This window comes from Sinocyclocheilus anshuiensis, unplaced genomic scaffold (assembly GCF_001515605.1).
Source record: "Sinocyclocheilus anshuiensis isolate Anshui unplaced genomic scaffold, SAMN03320099.WGS_v1.1 scaffold434, whole genome shotgun sequence".
NCBI classification, from domain to species: Eukaryota; Metazoa; Chordata; class Actinopteri; order Cypriniformes; family Cyprinidae; genus Sinocyclocheilus; species Sinocyclocheilus anshuiensis.
Genome location: NW_015544145.1, coordinates 311,076 through 311,318, shown reverse-complemented (window position 1 = coordinate 311,318; position 243 = coordinate 311,076).

Sequence of the window (243 nt, the reverse complement as noted above, 5' to 3'; positions counted from 1 at the left end):
GATAGATCTCTTTAAAATATATATAAAATACTAACCATAACATAAAATAATTTTTCATGTGTCCGTATTGGTCAGAATTTGAATATTTTGCATCCCCTTTGTGTGTTTAAATTGCATGTAAACCACTGAGCTACAGACATATTTCTGCTTTGCTGACATCTTTTCTGTTTAAATATCACACTGAAATCATCAGCTTTTCTCTCTGTTTGCACCATTTTCCACCTGTCTTCTTTTATTCTTGTA